The sequence below is a fragment of the Diabrotica virgifera genome, chromosome 7, assembly GCF_917563875.1.
Source record: "Diabrotica virgifera virgifera chromosome 7, PGI_DIABVI_V3a".
Lineage (NCBI taxonomy): Eukaryota > Metazoa > Arthropoda > Insecta > Coleoptera > Chrysomelidae > Diabrotica > Diabrotica virgifera.
Genome location: NC_065449.1, coordinates 163,701,696 through 163,718,901, shown reverse-complemented (window position 1 = coordinate 163,718,901; position 17,206 = coordinate 163,701,696). Strand labels below are relative to the sequence as shown.

Here is a 17,206-nt window from a genome sequence, read left to right as displayed (position 1 = left end):
CACATCCCCCGTCTGCAGCCGGCAAAGTTCCAACTATACGGAGTGCAGTCCAGTTCCTTTAACCGCGATTTTCTGCTCTTATTGGAGCTTCATCAGAAGGAACGTAGGCACTGTTCTCCATACTTCAACCAAATTGCATCGAGAGGTTTTCCCAAACATCGCAACCAAAGTGATGATAATAGGTGGCAAGCGCCATCTGGCAATTGAAAGACGAAGCAAGTTTTCAATCCTAATAGTAAATTAATAATATTGAAAAATATTAAAAATCACTAAAAGATTTTTAAATTGAAAACTTATTGGTACATTTTCATGATAACACCTCCAAGACTTCTATAATTTGCAAGTCATATGGATGCTGCAGTGAAGACGAAAGGGAAGGAATTCTACACTTTGCAATTCACATAATAGTAAATTAATAATATTGAAAAATATTAAAAATCACTAAAAGATTTTTAAATTGAAAACTTATTGGTACATTTTCATGGTAACACCTCCAAGACTTCTATAATTTGCAAGTCATATGGATGCTGCAGTGAAGACGAAAGGGAAGAAATTCTACACTTTGCAATTCACATCCCCCGTCTGCAGCCGGCAAAGTTCCAACTGAAAAATGCACCTGGTTACTCTACGGAGTAATACGAAAATAAAATAAAAATGTGTACCATTTTTATTCGGTTGCAATGCGAAGGTAAACCAATCTTACTTTTTAATTAGAATACGGAGTGCAGTCCAGTTCCTTTAACCGCGATTTTCTGCTCTTATTGGAGCTTCATCAGAAGGAACGTAGGCACTGTTCTCCATACTCCAACCAAATTGCATCGAGAGGTTTTCCCAAACATCGCAACCAAAGTGATGATAATAGGTGGCAAGCGCCATCTGGCAATTGAAAGACGAAGCAAGTTTTCAATCCTAATAGTAAATTAATAATATTGAAAAATATTAAAAATCACTAAAAGATTTTTAAATTGAAAACTTATTGGTACAGTTTCATGGTAACACCTCCAAGACTTCTATAATTTGCAAGTCATATGGATGCTGCAGTGAAGACGAAAGGGAAGGAATTCTACACTTTGCAATTCACATAATAGTAAATTAATAATATTGAAAAATATTAAAAATCACTAAAAGATTTTTAAATTGAAAACTTATTGGTACATTTTCATGGTAACACCTCCAAGACTTCTATAATTTGCAAGTCATATGGATGCTGCAGTGAAGACGAAAGGGAAGAAATTCTACACTTTGCAATTCACATCCCCCGTCTGCAGCCGGCAAAGTTCCAACTGAAAAATGCACCTGGTTACTCTACGGAGTAATACGAAAATAAAATAAAAATGTGTACCATTTTTATTCGGTTGCAATGCGAAGGCAAACCAATCTTACTTTTTAATTAGAATACGGAGTGCAGTCCAGTTCCTTTAACCGCGATTTTCTGCTCTTATTGGAGCTTCATCAGAAGGAACGTAGGCACTGTTCTCCATACTCCAACCAAATTGCATCGAGAGGTTTTCCCAAACATCGCAATCAAAGTGATGATAATAGGTGGCAAGCGCCATCTGGCAATTGAAAGACGAAGCAAGTTTTCAATCCTAATAGTAAATTAATAATATTGAAAAATATTAAAAATCACTAAAAGATTTTTAAATTGAAAACTTATTGGTACATTTTCATGGTAACACCTCCAAGACTTCTATAATTTGCAAGTCATATGGATGCTGCAGTGAAGACGAAAGGGAAGAAATTCTACACTTTGCAATTCACATCCCCCGTCTGCAGCCGGCAAAGTTCCAACTGAAAAATGCACCTGGTTACTCTAAGGAGTAATACGAAAATAAAATAAAAATGTGTACCATTTTTATTCGGTTGCAATGCGAAGGCAAACCAATCTTACTTTTTAATTAGAATACGGAGTGCAGTCCAGTTCCTTTAACCGCGATTTTCTGCTCTTATTGGAGCTTCATCAGAAGGAACGTAGGCACTGTTCTCCATACTCCAACCAAATTGCATCGAGAGGTTTTCCCAAACATCGCAACCAAAGTGATGATAATAGGTGGCAAGCGCCATCTGGCAATTGAAAGACGAAGCAAGTTTTCAATCCTAATAGTAAATTAATAATATTGAAAAATATTAAAAATCACTAAAAGATTTTTAAATTGAAAACTTATTGGTACATTTTCATGGTAACACCTCCAAGACTTCTATAATTTGCAAGTCATATGGATGCTGCAGTGAAGACGAAAGGGAAGGAATTCTACACTTTGCAATTCACATAATAGTAAATTAATAATATTGAAAAATATTAAAAATCACTAAAAGATTTTTAAATTGAAAACTTATTGGTACATTTTCATGGTAACACCTCCAAGACTTCTATAATTTGCAAGTCATATGGATGCTGCAGTGAAGACGAAAGGGAAGAAATTCTACACTTTGCAATTCACATCCCCCGTCTGCAGCCGGCAAAGTTCCAACTGAAAAATGCACCTGGTTACTCTACGGAGTAATACGAAAATAAAATAAAAATGTGTACCATTTTTATTCGGTTGCAATGCGAAGGCAAACCAATCTTACTTTTTAATTAGAATACGGAGTGCAGTCCAGTTCCTTTAACCGCGATTTTCTGCTCTTATTGGAGCTTCATCAGAAGGAACGTAGGCACTGTTCTCCATACTCCAACCAAATTGCATCGAGAGGTTTTCCCAAACATCGCAATCAAAGTGATGATAATAGGTGGCAAGCGCCATCTGGCAATTGAAAGACGAAGCAAGTTTTCAATCCTAATAGTAAATTAATAATATTGAAAAATATTAAAAATCACTAAAAGATTTTTAAATTGAAAACTTATTGGTACATTTTCATGGTAACACCTCCAAGACTTCTATAATTTGCAAGTCATATGGATGCTGCAGTGAAGACGAAAGGGAAGAAATTCTACACTTTGCAATTCACATCCCCCGTCTGCAGCCGGCAAAGTTCCAACTGAAAAATGCACCTGGTTACTCTAAGGAGTAATACGAAAATAAAATAAAAATGTGTACCATTTTTATTCGGTTGCAATGCGAAGGCAAACCAATCTTACTTTTTAATTAGAATACGGAGTGCAGTCCAGTTCCTTTAACCGCGATTTTCTGCTCTTATTGGAGCTTCATCAGAAGGAACGTAGGCACTGTTCTCCATACTCCAACCAAATTGCATCGAGAGGTTTTCCCAAACATCGCAACCAAAGTGATGATAATAGGTGGCAAGCGCCATCTGGCAATTGAAAGACGAAGCAAGTTTTCAATCCTAATAGTAAATTAATAATATTGAAAAATATTAAAAATCACTAAAAGATTTTTAAATTGAAAACTTATTGGTACATTTTCATGGTAACACCTCCAAGACTTCTATAATTTGCAAGTCATATGGATGCTGCAGTGAAGACGAAAGGGAAGGAATTCTACACTTTGCAATTCACATCCCCCGTCTGCAGCCGGCAAAGTTCCAACTATACGGAGTGCAGTCCAGTTCCTTTAACCGCGATTTTCTGCTCTTATTGGAGCTTCATCAGAAGGAACGTAGGCACTGTTCTCCATACTTCAACCAAATTGCATCGAGAGGTTTTCCCAAACATCGCAACCAAAGTGATGATAATAGGTGGCAAGCGCCATCTGGCAATTGAAAGACGAAGCAAGTTTTCAATCCTAATAGTAAATTAATAATATTGAAAAATATTAAAAATCACTAAAAGATTTTTAAATTGAAAACTTATTGGTACATTTTCATGATAACACCTCCAAGACTTCTATAATTTGCAAGTCATATGGATGCTGCAGTGAAGACGAAAGGGAAGGAATTCTACACTTTGCAATTCACATCCCCCCGTCTGCAGCCGGCAAAGTTCCAACTGAAAAATGCACCTGGTTACTCTACGGAGTAATACGAAAATAAAATAAAAATGTGTACCATTTTTATTCGGTTGCAATGCGAAGGTAAACCAATCTTACTTTTTAATTAGAATACGGAGTGCAGTCCAGTTCCTTTAACCGCGATTTTCTGCTCTTATTGGAGCTTCATCAGAAGGAACGTAGGCACTGTTCTCCATACTCCAACCAAATTGCATCGAGAGGTTTTCCCAAACATCGCAACCAAAGTGATGATAATAGGTGGCAAGCGCCATCTGGCAATTGAAAGACGAAGCAAGTTTTCAATCCTAATAGTAAATTAATAATATTGAAAAATATTAAAAATCACTAAAAGATTTTTAAATTGAAAACTTATTGGTACAGTTTCATGGTAACACCTCCAAGACTTCTATAATTTGCAAGTCATATGGATGCTGCAGTGAAGACGAAAGGGAAGGAATTCTACACTTTGCAATTCACATAATAGTAAATTAATAATATTGAAAAATATTAAAAATCACTAAAAGATTTTTAAATTGAAAACTTATTGGTACATTTTCATGGTAACACCTCCAAGACTTCTATAATTTGCAAGTCATATGGATGCTGCAGTGAAGACGAAAGGGAAGAAATTCTACACTTTGCAATTCACATCCCCCGTCTGCAGCCGGCAAAGTTCCAACTGAAAAATGCACCTGGTTACTCTACGGAGTAATACGAAAATAAAATAAAAATGTGTACCATTTTTATTCGGTTGCAATGCGAAGGCAAACCAATCTTACTTTTTAATTAGAATACGGAGTGCAGTCCAGTTCCTTTAACAGCAATTTTCTGCTCTTATTGGAGCTTCATCAGAAGGAACGTAGGCACTGTTCTCCATACTCCAACCAAATTGCATCGAGAGGTTTTCCCAAACATCGCAACCAAAGTGATGATAATAGGTGGCAAGCGCCATCTGGCAATTGAAAGACGAAGCAAGTTTTCAATCCTAATAGTAAATTAATAATATTGAAAAATATTAAAAATCACTAAAAGATTTTTAAATTGAAAACTTATCGGTACATTTTCATGGTAACACCTCCAAGACTTCTATAATTTGCAAGTCATATGGATGCTGCAGTGAAGACGAAAGGGAAGGAATTCTACACTTTGCAATTCACATCCCCCGTCTGCAGCCGGCAAAGTTCCAACTGAAAAATGCACCTGGTTACTCTACGGAGTAATAGGAAAATAAAATAAAAATGTGTACCATTTTTATTCGGTTGCAATGCGAAGGCAAACCAATCTTACTTTTTAATTAGAATACGGAGTGCAGTCCAGTTCCTTTAACCGCGATTTTCTGCTCTTATTGGAGCTTCATCAGAAGGAACGTAGGCACTGTTCTCCATACTCCAACCAAATTGCATCGAGAGGTTTTCCCAAACATCGCAATCAAAGTGATGATAATAGGTGGCAAGCGCCATCTGGCAATTGAAAGACGAAGCAAGTTTTCAATCCTAATAGTAAATTAATAATATTGAAAAATATTAAAAATCACTAAAAGATTTTTAAATTGAAAACTTATTGGTACATTTTCATGGTAACACCTCCAAGACTTCTATAATTTGCAAGTCATATGGATGCTGCAGTGAAGACGAAAGGGAAGGAATTCTACACTTTGCAATTCACATCCCCCGTCTGCAGCCGGCAAAGTTCCAACTATACGGAGTGCAGTCCAGTTCCTTTAACCGCGATTTTCTGCTCTTATTGGAGCTTCATCAGAAGGAACGTAGGCACTGTTCTCCATACTTCAACCAAATTGCATCGAGAGGTTTTCCCAAACATCGCAACCAAAGTGATGATAATAGGTGGCAAGCGCCATCTGGCAATTGAAAGACGAAGCAAGTTTTCAATCCTAATAGTAAATTAATAATATTGAAAAATATTAAAAATCACTAAAAGATTTTTAAATTGAAAACTTATTGGTACATTTTCATGATAACACCTCCAAGACTTCTATAATTTGCAAGTCATATGGATGCTGCAGTGAAGACGAAAGGGAAGGAATTCTACACTTTGCAATTCACATCCCCCCGTCTGCAGCCGGCAAAGTTCCAACTGAAAAATGCACCTGGTTACTCTACGGAGTAATACGAAAATAAAATAAAAATGTGTACCATTTTTATTCGGTTGCAATGCGAAGGTAAACCAATCTTACTTTTTAATTAGAATACGGAGTGCAGTCCAGTTCCTTTAACCGCGATTTTCTGCTCTTATTGGAGCTTCATCAGAAGGAACGTAGGCACTGTTCTCCATACTCCAACCAAATTGCATCGAGAGGTTTTCCCAAACATCGCAACCAAAGTGATGATAATAGGTGGCAAGCGCCATCTGGCAATTGAAAGACGAAGCAAGTTTTCAATCCTAATAGTAAATTAATAATATTGAAAAATATTAAAAATCACTAAAAGATTTTTAAATTGAAAACTTATTGGTACAGTTTCATGGTAACACCTCCAAGACTTCTATAATTTGCAAGTCATATGGATGCTGCAGTGAAGACGAAAGGGAAGGAATTCTACACTTTGCAATTCACATAATAGTAAATTAATAATATTGAAAAATATTAAAAATCACTAAAAGATTTTTAAATTGAAAACTTATTGGTACATTTTCATGGTAACACCTCCAAGACTTCTATAATTTGCAAGTCATATGGATGCTGCAGTGAAGACGAAAGGGAAGAAATTCTACACTTTGCAATTCACATCCCCCGTCTGCAGCCGGCAAAGTTCCAACTGAAAAATGCACCTGGTTACTCTACGGAGTAATACGAAAATAAAATAAAAATGTGTACCATTTTTATTCGGTTGCAATGCGAAGGCAAACCAATCTTACTTTTTAATTAGAATACGGAGTGCAGTCCAGTTCCTTTAACAGCAATTTTCTGCTCTTATTGGAGCTTCATCAGAAGGAACGTAGGCACTGTTCTCCATACTCCAACCAAATTGCATCGAGAGGTTTTCCCAAACATCGCAACCAAAGTGATGATAATAGGTGGCAAGCGCCATCTGGCAATTGAAAGACGAAGCAAGTTTTCAATCCTAATAGTAAATTAATAATATTGAAAAATATTAAAAATCACTAAAAGATTTTTAAATTGAAAACTTATCGGTACATTTTCATGGTAACACCTCCAAGACTTCTATAATTTGCAAGTCATATGGATGCTGCAGTGAAGACGAAAGGGAAGGAATTCTACACTTTGCAATTCACATCCCCCGTCTGCAGCCGGCAAAGTTCCAACTGAAAAATGCACCTGGTTACTCTACGGAGTAATAGGAAAATAAAATAAAAATGTGTACCATTTTTATTCGGTTGCAATGCGAAGGCAAACCAATCTTACTTTTTAATTAGAATACGGAGTGCAGTCCAGTTCCTTTAACCGCGATTTTCTGCTCTTATTGGAGCTTCATCAGAAGGAACGTAGGCACTGTTCTCCATACTCCAACCAAATTGCATCGAGAGGTTTTCCCAAACATCGCAATCAAAGTGATGATAATAGGTGGCAAGCGCCATCTGGCAATTGAAAGACGAAGCAAGTTTTCAATCCTAATAGTAAATTAATAATATTGAAAAATATTAAAAATCACTAAAAGATTTTTAAATTGAAAACTTATTGGTACATTTTCATGGTAACACCTCCAAGACTTCTATAATTTGCAAGTCATATGGATGCTGCAGTGAAGACGAAAGGGAAGAAATTCTACACTTTGCAATTCACATCCCCCGTCTGCAGCCGGCAAAGTTCCAACTGAAAAATGCACCTGGTTACTCTAAGGAGTAATACGAAAATAAAATAAAAATGTGTACCATTTTTATTCGGTTGCAATGCGAAGGCAAACCAATCTTACTTTTTAATTAGAATACGGAGTGCAGTCCAGTTCCTTTAACCGCGATTTTCTGCTCTTATTGGAGCTTCATCAGAAGGAACGTAGGCACTGTTCTCCATACTCCAACCAAATTGCATCGAGAGGTTTTCCCAAACATCGCAACCAAAGTGATGATAATAGGTGGCAAGCGCCATCTGGCAATTGAAAGACGAAGCAAGTTTTCAATCCTAATAGTAAATTAATAATATTGAAAAATATTAAAAATCACTAAAAGATTTTTAAATTGAAAACTTATTGGTACATTTTCATGGTAACACCTCCAAGACTTCTATAATTTGCAAGTCATATGGATGCTGCAGTGAAGACGAAAGGGAAGGAATTCTACACTTTGCAATTCACATCCCCCGTCTGCAGCCGGCAAAGTTCCAACTATACGGAGTGCAGTCCAGTTCCTTTAACCGCGATTTTCTGCTCTTATTGGAGCTTCATCAGAAGGAACGTAGGCACTGTTCTCCATACTTCAACCAAATTGCATCGAGAGGTTTTCCCAAACATCGCAACCAAAGTGATGATAATAAGTGGCAAGCGCCATCTGGCAATTGAAAGACGAAGCAAGTTTTCAATCCTAATAGTAAATTAATAATATTGAAAAATATTAAAAATCACTAAAAGATTTTTAAATTGAAAACTTATTGGTACATTTTCATGATAACACCTCCAAGACTTCTATAATTTGCAAGTCATATGGATGCTGCAGTGAAGACGAAAGGGAAGGAATTCTACACTTTGCAATTCACATCCCCCCGTCTGCAGCCGGCAAAGTTCCAACTGAAAAATGCACCTGGTTACTCTACGGAGTAATACGAAAATAAAATAAAAATGTGTACCATTTTTATTCGGTTGCAATGCGAAGGTAAACCAATCTTACTTTTTAATTAGAATACGGAGTGCAGTCCAGTTCCTTTAACCGCGATTTTCTGCTCTTATTGGAGCTTCATCAGAAGGAACGTAGGCACTGTTCTCCATACTCCAACCAAATTGCATCGAGAGGTTTTCCCAAACATCGCAACCAAAGTGATGATAATAGGTGGCAAGCGCCATCTGGCAATTGAAAGACGAAGCAAGTTTTCAATCCTAATAGTAAATTAATAATATTGAAAAATATTAAAAATCACTAAAAGATTTTTAAATTGAAAACTTATTGGTACAGTTTCATGGTAACACCTCCAAGACTTCTATAATTTGCAAGTCATATGGATGCTGCAGTGAAGACGAAAGGGAAGGAATTCTACACTTTGCAATTCACATAATAGTAAATTAATAATATTGAAAAATATTAAAAATCACTAAAAGATTTTTAAATTGAAAACTTATTGGTACATTTTCATGGTAACACCTCCAAGACTTCTATAATTTGCAAGTCATATGGATGCTGCAGTGAAGACGAAAGGGAAGAAATTCTACACTTTGCAATTCACATCCCCCGTCTGCAGCCGGCAAAGTTCCAACTGAAAAATGCACCTGGTTACTCTACGGAGTAATACGAAAATAAAATAAAAATGTGTACCATTTTTATTCGGTTGCAATGCGAAGGCAAACCAATCTTACTTTTTAATTAGAATACGGAGTGCAGTCCAGTTCCTTTAACAGCAATTTTCTGCTCTTATTGGAGCTTCATCAGAAGGAACGTAGGCACTGTTCTCCATACTCCAACCAAATTGCATCGAGAGGTTTTCCCAAACATCGCAACCAAAGTGATGATAATAGGTGGCAAGCGCCATCTGGCAATTGAAAGACGAAGCAAGTTTTCAATCCTAATAGTAAATTAATAATATTGAAAAATATTAAAAATCACTAAAAGATTTTTAAATTGAAAACTTATCGGTACATTTTCATGGTAACACCTCCAAGACTTCTATAATTTGCAAGTCATATGGATGCTGCAGTGAAGACGAAAGGGAAGGAATTCTACACTTTGCAATTCACATCCCCCGTCTGCAGCCGGCAAAGTTCCAACTGAAAAATGCACCTGGTTACTCTACGGAGTAATACGAAAATAAAATAAAAATGTGTACCATTTTTATTCGGTTGCAATGCGAAGGCAAACCAATTTTACTTTTTAATTAGAATACGGAGTGCAGTCCAGTTCCTTTAACCGCGATTTTCTGCTCTTATTGGAGCTTCATCAGAAGGAACGTAGGCACTGTTCTCCATACTCCAACCAAATTGCATCGAGAGGTTTTCCCAAACATCGCAACCAAAGTGATGATAATAGGTGGCAAGCGCCATCTGGCAATTGAAAGACGAAGCAAGTTTTCAATCCTAATAGTAAATTAATAATATTGAAAAATATTAAAAATCACTAAAAGATTTTTAAATTGAAAACTTATCGGTACATTTTCATGGTAACACCTCCAAGACTTCTATAATTTGCAAGTCATATGGATGCTGCAGTGAAGACGAAAGGGAAGGAATTCTACACTTTGCAATTCACATCCCCCGTCTGCAGCCGGCAAAGTTCCAACTGAAAAATGCACCTGGTTACTCTACGGAGTAATACGAAAATAAAATAAAAATGTGTACCATTTTTATTCGGTTGCAATGCGAAGGCAAGCCAATCTTACTTTTTAATTAGAATACGGAGTGCAGTCCAGTTCCTTTAACCGCGATTTTCTGCTCTTATTGGAGCTTCATCAGAAGGAACGTAGGCACTGTTCTCCATACTCCAACCGAATTGCATCGAGAGGTTTTCCCAAACATCGCAACCAAAGTGATGATAATAGGTGGCAAGCGCCATCTGGCAATTGAAAGACGAAGCAAGTTTTCAATCCTAATAGTAAATTAATAATATTGAAAAATAATAAAAATCACTAAAAGATTTTTAAATTGAAAACTTATTGGTACATTTTCATGGTAACACCTCCAAGACTTCTATAATTTGCAAGTCATATGGATGCTGCAGTGAAGACGAAAGGGAAGGAATTCTACACTTTGCAATTCACATCCCCCGTCTGCAGCCGGCAAAGTTCCAACTGAAAAATGCACCTGGTTACTCTACGGAGTAATACGAAAATAAAATAAAAATGTGTACCATTTTTATTCGGTTGCAATGCGAAGGCAAACCAATCTTACTTTTTAATTAGAATACGGAGTGCAGTCCAGTTCCTTTAACCGCGATTTTCTGCTCTTATTGGAGCTTCATCAGAAGGAACGTAGGCACTGTTCTCCATACTCCAACCAAATTGCATCGAGAGGTTTTCCCAAACATCGCAACCAAAGTGATGATAATAGGTGGCAAGCGCCATCTGGCAATTGAAAGACGAAGCAAGTTTTCAATTCTAATAGTAAATTAACTCACTTTGGTTGCGATGTTTGGGAAAACCTCTCGATGCAATTTGGTTGGAGTATGGAGAACAGTGCCTACGTTCCTTCTGATGAAGCTCCAATAAGAGCAGAAAATCGCGGTTAAAGGAACTGGACTGCACTCCGTATTCTAATTAAAAAGTAAGATTGGTTTGCCTTCGCATTGCAACCGAATAAAAATGGTACATTATTTTCGTATTACTCCGTAGAGTAACCAGGTGCATTTTTCAGTTGGAACTTTGCCGGCTGCAGACGGGGGATGTGAATTGCAAAGTGTAGAATTCCTTCCCTTTCGTCTTCACTGCAGCATCCATATGACTTGCAAATTATAGAAGTCTTGGAGGTGTTACCATGAAAATGTACCAATAAGTTTTCAGTTTAAAAATCTTTTAGTGATTTTTAATATTTTTCAATATTATTAATTTACTATTAGGATTGAAAACTTGCTTCGTCTTTCAATTGCCAGATGGCGCTTGCCACCTATTATCATCACTTTGGTTGCGATGTTTGGGAAAACCTCTCGATGCAATTTGGTTGGAGTATGGAGAACAGTGCCTACGTTCCTTCTGATGAAGCTCCAATAAGAGCAGAAAATCACGGTTAAAGGAACTGGACTGCACTCCGTATTCTAATTAAAAAGTAAGATTGGTTTGCCTTCGCATTGCAACCGAATAAAAATGGTACACATTTTTATTTTATTTTCGTATTACTCCGTAGAGTAACCAGGTGCATTTTTCAGTTGGAACTTTGCCGGCTGCAGACGGGGATGTGAATTGCAAAGTGTAGAATTCCTTCCCTTTCGTCTTCACTGCAGCATCCATATGGCTTGCAAATTATAGAAGTCTTGGAGGTGTTACCATGAAAATGTACCAATAAGTTTTCAATTTAAAAATCTTTTAGTGATTTTTAATATTTTTCAATATTATTAATTTACTATTAGGATTGAAAACTTGCTTCGTCTTTCAATTGCCAGATGGCGCTTGCCACCTATTATCATCACTTTGGTTGCGATGTTTGGGAAAACCTCTCGATGCAATTTGGTTGGAGTATGGAGAACAGTGCCTACGTTCCTTCTGATGAAGCTCCAATAAGAGCAGAAAATCACGGTTAAAGGAACTGGACTGCACTCCGTATTCTAATTAAAAAGTAAGATTGGTTTGCCTTGGCATTGCAACCGAATAAAAATGGTACACATTTTTATTTTATTTTCGTATTACTCCGTAGAGTAACCACGTGCATTTTTCAGTTGGAAGTTTGCCGGCTGCAGACGGGGGATGTGAATTGCAAAGTGTAGAATTCCTTCCCTTTCGTCTTCACTGCAGCATCCATATGACTTGCAAATTATAGAAGTCTTGGAGGTGTTACCATGAAAATGTACCAATAAGTTTTCAATTTAAAAATCTTTTAGTGATTTTTAATATTTTTGAATATTATTAATTTACTATTAGGATTGAAAACTTGCTTCGTCTTTTAAATAATAAGCGTTTTAAAGTTCGCAACATAATTAATGTTAGACATAGAGTTACCAAAGAACCATAGCCCTTATTCTTTGTCGATATAGAGCCAAATGAAAACAACAAAAACATATTTAACCTGCAAGTCCTACGAAACTGCATAATAACAGTAGAACCACCTAGAATAAAAAATTCAATAGTACAATGCACAAGGTGTCAAAAATACGGGCACTCAAAAAGTTACTGCCTGCGGCCATTCGCCTGTGTTAAATGCGGTGGATCACATGACACAAAAACTTGCAAAAAAGCATGCGACACACCTGCAACATGTGCCTTATGTAATGGCAATCATCCAGCAAACTATATATATGTGCTATATATAAAGACCTAGTAAATTCAAAAAACAAAAATATAACAAACAGCATTCCTATACCTAGAGTTGCAAGCCTAAATAATAATAACACTAATGCTCACCACATACACCAATCACATGTAACATATGCGCAAGTTGCAGCAACTAATACTTCTTCACAAGACAACAACAATAATTCAGACCTTTCAAATAAACTTACAGAATTCCTCTACGAATTTAAAAATATGTTCGCACAATAATTGATAAACCAAAACAGCATGATACTAAGCATGCTTACAACAGAACGCAAATGGTCTAACAAACCATGTGCAAGAAATTATACTATTTCTAAAATTAAACAAAATAGACATCCTACTTATATCCGAGAGTCACACAACTGAGAGGTCTTTTATAAAAATCCCACACTACTCTGTCTATTACGTAAACCATCCAGATGGAACAGCCCATTCTGGTTCAGTTGTAATAATTCGTAGAGCTATGAAACACTACGAACTTGCTCCATATAGCACCAACAAAATTCAGGGTACTATCATAAAAGTACATGCGCTCACCTTTCCATTAACAATAGCTTCTATCTACAGCCAACCACGCCACACCATCAATCTGGAGGAATACAGAGAGTTTTTTGAACAACTTGGCTCACATTTCCTAGTGGCAGGGGACTGGAATGCAAAACATACAACCTGAGGAGCAAGACTGATATCTCCAAAAGGCAGAAATCTATTAAAGAGCATACAAGATAATAACCTGAAATACCTAACAACTGGTACCCTCACATACTGGCCCACTGATAACAACAAAATTCCTGATCTATTAGACTTTGCTATAACTAAGGAAATACCTGAAATACACAGCGACATCACCCCCAGTTTTGATCTACATTCAGACCACAATCCCATCTTGATTACCTTAAGTACCGATATAATTTGGAAAACTCTTGCACGAAGGCTATGTTCCAGTAACACGAATTGGGTTCAATTCAAAGAAGAAATCAATGAAAAATATCTCTTGACATTCGACTCGAACATAAAAACGATATTGAAGAAGCTGTAAAATATTTAACGGAACAAATACAACAGGCCGCTTGGAAAGCTGCTCCTGTAAAAGAAGAAACCATTGATGAAAGATATAGTATACCCCTCCACATTAGAACACTAGTAGAAGAGAGAAGAAGAGCCCGTCGCAAATGGCAAAGAACAAGAAACGCGATAGATAAAACAAATCTAAACAGGCTCACACACAGATTTCATTCCGCTATGGAAACAGCCAAAAACGAATCCTTTGAAAGATATGTCACAAACCTTTCTGTTGATGACAACTCTCTTTGGAAAGCCACAAAGAAATGCAAAAAGCCGGCAGTAATGAAATCACCAATTAGGAAAAATGATGGAACCTGGGCTCGATCAGAAATAGAAAAATCCAACAGATTTGCAGAACATCTATCAACCGTCTTCTCCTCCCCACAGGCCAACGATATTAACGACGAGAAAATTAGAGACTTCCTTAATGCACCCTGTCAGCTATGATTACCACTAAAATACTTCTCACCAAACGAAGTCCGTAACGAAATCAACCTGCTTAACCCTTATAAAGCTCCAGGATTTGACCTTATAACTGGCGAAATCTTAAAAAACTTCCAAGAAAAAGTGTCGTAATGCTATTTTCCAGTGCAATGGAGGTATGCACAAATTATAACGATACCTAAACCTGGTAAACTTCTAACTGAAGCCAGTTCGTACAGACCAATAAGTCTCCTTCCGACTTTATCAAAGTCATCGAAAGGTTAATCCTTAACAGAATAGAAACAATAATACCTATAGAAAACCTTATCCCAGATCATCAGTTTGGTTTTCGCTCAAATCACTCAACCATACAACAGTGCCATAGATTAGTCAACAAAATAAAAGAGAGCCTAGAAGGGAAACAAATATGTCTGTCAGCATTCCTCGATATACAGCAAGCATTTGATAGTGTGGCACGAGGGTCTTATCTTTAAAATAAAAACTCAGCTAACTGACCAAATCTACCTCCTCCTTAAATCATACTTGTCCGACAGATACTTCCAAGTTAAATACGAAGGTACTGTATCCAATTAGCACCAAATAAAATCCGGAGTACCTCAAGGCAGTGTACTTGGCCGATTCCTTTACCAAATCTTCACTGCTGATATTTCTATTAGCGTAAATACACTAATGGCAACATTTGCGGATGACACTGGTATACTAGCATCAGACATCAACGAAATATTAGCATTTAACAAATTGCAAAATCATCTCAATGAACTAGAAGACTGGCTTAAATGCTGGAAAATAAACGTCAACACAAACAAGTCTTGTCAAGTAAATTTCACAAATCTAAGAATTAGATGTCCACAACTACACCTAAATAATTCACCTATACCAATAAAAACAGAAGTAAAGTACCTGGGCCTTCATCTAAACGAAAAACTTACTTGGAAATCACATATTGCAGCCAAACGACGACACCTCTAGCTAAAAGTTAAAAATATGAGCTGGGTTATCAACAGAAGATCGCAACTCATTAGAAACTTCATTAGAAAACAAACTGACCATCTATAAAGCAATACGCAAACCAGTGTGGACATATGGAATCAAGCTGTGGGGCTGTAGTAAACCATCCAACACCAAAATACTACAAACATTCCAGTCAAAAACTATTCGTATGTTAGCTAAAGCCCCATGGTATGTGTCAAACCAAACCCTTCATGCAGACCTCAATATCCCCTTCATTAACGATGTGATTGCTGACCACTCCAGAAGATACATGAATCGCAGCGCAGACCATCCAAACCATCTCATAGACGAATTATTCAACCCCCCACTGGTTGACAGACGTCTGAAAAGACTTTGACCAGAAGACCTAGCTGCTAGGTAAATTCCAGAGAGTCGTCAGTGGACGACACCTGTCACAAGCCAAGAACATACATCATATTTACTTATTACTGTATTGAAGTAGATTGTAAATTAGCAATAAATAAATAAATAAAAAAAAATTAAATGAAGAAAATCTTGACAGCTAGCAGATATTGTATGTCGGGAGTTCTCTTTACATAATTTATTTTTTGTGTATGTTGCTTTTATTATGTCAGACGTTATCCATTTTTTTCCGTTTAACTTTATTCTGTATAATTTGTTTTACACATAGTTGAATAAAGTACCTGGTTGTTTTTGTAGTATATACTTCCGAAATTATTCTATATCAATTTCTTCACCACTCGAAATTGTTGGTAAAATAATATGAAAACAATGGATCAGGATCAGTCCTTCGTCGATTCCGGTTATAAAAGCTGATATATTCGTATTCTCAAATAGACGTCGAGCTGTATTTTCATCATTATTAGGGAATTTTTGTGCACACAAATACGTAAACGTAACGCATCTTTTTGACATGTACGCTTGCGCATTAATGGTTGAACTCCCGTATCTCGATACGTATTACCTAAAGTAACGCTCTGATACGTACGTGAGAGCGCATCCCTATCGAGACGAAAGTCACCGAATGCACACGAGGATCTTCCCCGATTACCTACCAAATGAACATTTCATCAGCGTACGACCCGTTTATAAACATTTTAAGGTTATATTGGTTATTGGTTTATAGTCTATATTAGTCTATTTGAGTAAAATTATTATGTGTTTGTAATTGGAAATTAGAACTTCATAATAGATTTACAATTTATTGTTTTTAAGTTGTCTATTAATAAAGCAAAACAAACAAATCTTGTATTAATTTAAGAAATACAGTGATCACCACAATTAATAACTAGATAAACAAATGACCTAGTTTCAGTAAAATTTTCAAATAAATATTACCAAAATATTTACATTATACTGGAATCCTGATGTAGGTACAATTATTTGCAACTAAAAAGTAGGTATAAACAAAAATAAAAAATTTTAACCTAAGGAAAAATAATAGTTTTATATTTAAATAGAAGCAATTAAAACCATACAATTTCATCATTCATTTATCTTTTTTACATTTGTATATTAATTGTATATTGTGTGAACATTGTTTTATTTTTTTAATGTAAACGGAATTTAAAAATGACTTTACGATTTGCTTTACGTTACGTTAAGGCAGTTACAAAAACTATCTATTGTAACATTCATCCTCTACGACACGTTAGTTGCTTTACGTATACGGAGATGCGTTACGTTACGTAGCAACAAAAACTCCCTATTGTCGAATCGGGGATTTGGCTTTATCTTATTGCGCGTTTGCCATTTTTACGAGAAC

At 36.3% G+C, this 17,206-nt stretch overlaps 1 protein-coding gene and 1 long non-coding RNA gene across 4 annotated transcripts in view; both read left to right on the top strand.

Annotated features, from left to right (window-relative positions):
* Positions 1-17,206, top strand: part of LOC126888843 (zinc finger protein 501-like) — a 63,515-nt gene that overhangs the window by 31,513 nt on the left and 14,796 nt on the right. The window lies entirely within an intron of this gene.
* LOC126888844 (uncharacterized) lies at positions 564-7,853 on the top strand. 3 transcript variants are annotated; one of them, XR_007699674.1, is made up of 3 exons: positions 564-688; positions 5,160-6,066; positions 7,255-7,584. It is a non-coding gene; the product is annotated as an uncharacterized LOC126888844 (long non-coding RNA). The 3 variants fall into 3 exon arrangements; XR_007699675.1 differs by lacking the exons at positions 564-688; positions 7,255-7,584 and adding exons at positions 3,253-3,971; positions 7,763-7,853; XR_007699673.1 differs by lacking the exon at positions 564-688 and adding an exon at positions 3,253-3,971.